Source organism: Anas acuta, chromosome 2 (genome assembly GCF_963932015.1).
Source record: "Anas acuta chromosome 2, bAnaAcu1.1, whole genome shotgun sequence".
Lineage (NCBI taxonomy): Eukaryota > Metazoa > Chordata > Aves > Anseriformes > Anatidae > Anas > Anas acuta.
The window spans coordinates 33,235,682-33,238,352 of NC_088980.1; positions in this window are offsets into that span (position 1 = coordinate 33,235,682).

Genomic DNA, 2,671 nt, shown 5'->3' on the forward strand with positions numbered 1-2,671 from the left:
GGTTTCTTCATTTAATTACTTATAAAGCAGCAATGAATTATGTTTGAATGATAATCTGTTCATCGAGAAGAACACTAGAAAGCAAACGCTTCTCAATGGGGAAAGCTTGGCAGCAGCTTCTGGATTTGTGTAATTAAGACCTGCACTTGCTGGTCAGCGTTTCCCAACTGGCAGGCTCCCAGCAGGGAATTAAAACAGCAGATTCTAGCTCAGCATGGACATCATGGATTCGGTTGGGTTTGGTCAGGTCTTGGGAATGGAAGTTAGTTATTCCTGACAATATTGAAGGAGCAACTGAAGGAAAAACTTCACTAACATAAGGAATAGGAACACCCACCCACTATGTGCACACAAAATTTAAAAATTATAGGGAGAAGTAAATAATAGAAGTGTCATGATTGTCTTGCAGACAGGAAATGAACAGAATGAAACAATGGAAAGCTGAATGAACCTACTTCAACTTGTATAAACTATACTAAGCTTTTCTTCTTAGTAAAATGTAAATGAGCTCCTGCATTGTCTTGTACTTAAATAACTTTGATCTCATACCAAACTGCTAATTATAGAAGTATACTAAATGCTAGGGCTTTTTTATACTAACAGATTTTTTTTATTTTTATTTTTTGGCAAGCCATCAAAAAGTATGGTACTTGTGAAGAGAATAAGTAGTAGTATTTCACAGAGGAAGAAATAAATACCAGGAAAACAACTTGCTTCTTCACAATTTGTGACTTCTAGTACTGCAGGAAAGAATCATCTTTCCTCTCTTCTAATTCAGTCCTAAATTATTTTTATTATGTTTGAGGAACAACCTATTTAAGATCTATTCGAATGCAATGATTATCAAACAACCTTACTAACTGAAGTAAAAAATATGTCATAATTCAAAGTAGGTTCATCTGACCAACTAAAATGCTTTAATTACCCAGATTTTAATATTGTGGTACTTTTTTTTTTTTAATTGTTTTCAAGTAGCATTTTCTAGATTAATTATAAGAAATCAGTTCTCCACTTAGCTATTGTTGTGGTATAATATCAGATGTAACAATTTAACACCAGAAATTAAGGATGAGTATGCATATTTCATTTTACCCTTTTAGTATTTTAAGCGTGATCTACTTTGTGAAACAGAATATAATGCTAAATAGAGCAGTTTATACTGCAGTTTTAAAGTACATTCAATACCATTACTCTAACTTTCTGAAATTATTTTTATATTTTATTAAATAGAAATTAATAAATTAATGCAGCTAGGTAGCAAATACTGAAGTGACTTTTTTCAGGTGTAAAATTCATATTTAATTCATATTAAGCTTCTTGATGTCACTTTCACTTCCTTATGCTTTCCATGTCCCTGTTTTCCATCCTTTTTTCCTTTCTCCAAAACTACATGCATTATTTCCCAATATTCTGAGCCTTGCAAAAGCTGGGGAGACCAATGGCTGCTATATGCTATCCTTGCTCAAATAACTTTCCAAGGGAGAGGACAGCAAGATACATTTTTCTAGCAGAACTGCTAGAAGACATAGAGTCATAGAATGGCTTGGGTTGGAAGGAACCTCAAAGATCGTCTAACTCCAGTCCCAAAAAAGTCATTGGCAGTGGCTGGATTGGTGATGTAACACACTGGTGGGAACATAACTAAGGGCATTTTCTTTTTTTTTTTTTTTTTTTTTTTTTTTCTTTTAAGGTAGATCGGTAACTCCCAGCACTTTGGGATTTGGCTCCACGTGCCTGTCCATAATGGAAGTGATTTAATGTTAACAAAAATGTCAAAAGATCCCTCATGTTGCCATGGAATTATCTGTCCTCTGAAAGTATTTGGGACAGATGTAAAATTCACAAAGAATTTTAACAGGCTATGCTATTTGGAAATTTTTAAGTCTTTTTGGTTTGTTGTTAGTACATATTTTATTTATTTGTTTGTCTTCTGGTTTGTTCTAAACCAGGATAAAAAGTTCCTACTTCCAAAGACGAGGAAACTAGCATTTCTTTCACATAGTGTAGCACTAAGTAGCAGTGCTCAATCTAATAAACTTTGTAAATTTTAGACTAGAAGCTTTGCCTATAATTTCTACTTTGATCAATGGAAAATGTCTAGCTGTGAACCATCATTAATAATGTCTTCCAATAATGGTTTTTAACTTGACTTTTCATTAAAAATAATATACAGAAATCATGTCAACCTTTAAACTTTCCCCTAGGAAGAAACCCATTCTGTTCTAAAATTAAGGATCCCAGAGACCATAAATATTCAGAGGTTTCTTTGTCTCTACCAGCAATATGTCCTACAGCTTTTCTAGATTTTTTCACTTTCTCTGACATCTCTACCCTACATTGTATCCTAGCCCAAGGTTTCCATTAAATACCTTCAGATATGTCTTGTAGTTAATTAAAAAAACAAAAACAAAAAATGCCATTGCCACAACAACAGAAAATGTTACAGGCTTTGTGCCACTTAGAATTTTAGAAAGTCATTAAATCCTGCCAAAATGTCTTACTCAGCAGAAGGAAGTTTGCAGAGGTATTGGAACTTCTAAGCAATCTCACTCAAAAACTTGCAAATTGCACCATTCTTACTGTGTTCTCAAATGCCACAGCCTGTTATCTTAATAAACTTCTACTTCTTGCTAAAATCATCATAGAAACACATAAACTTGACAAAAGAATG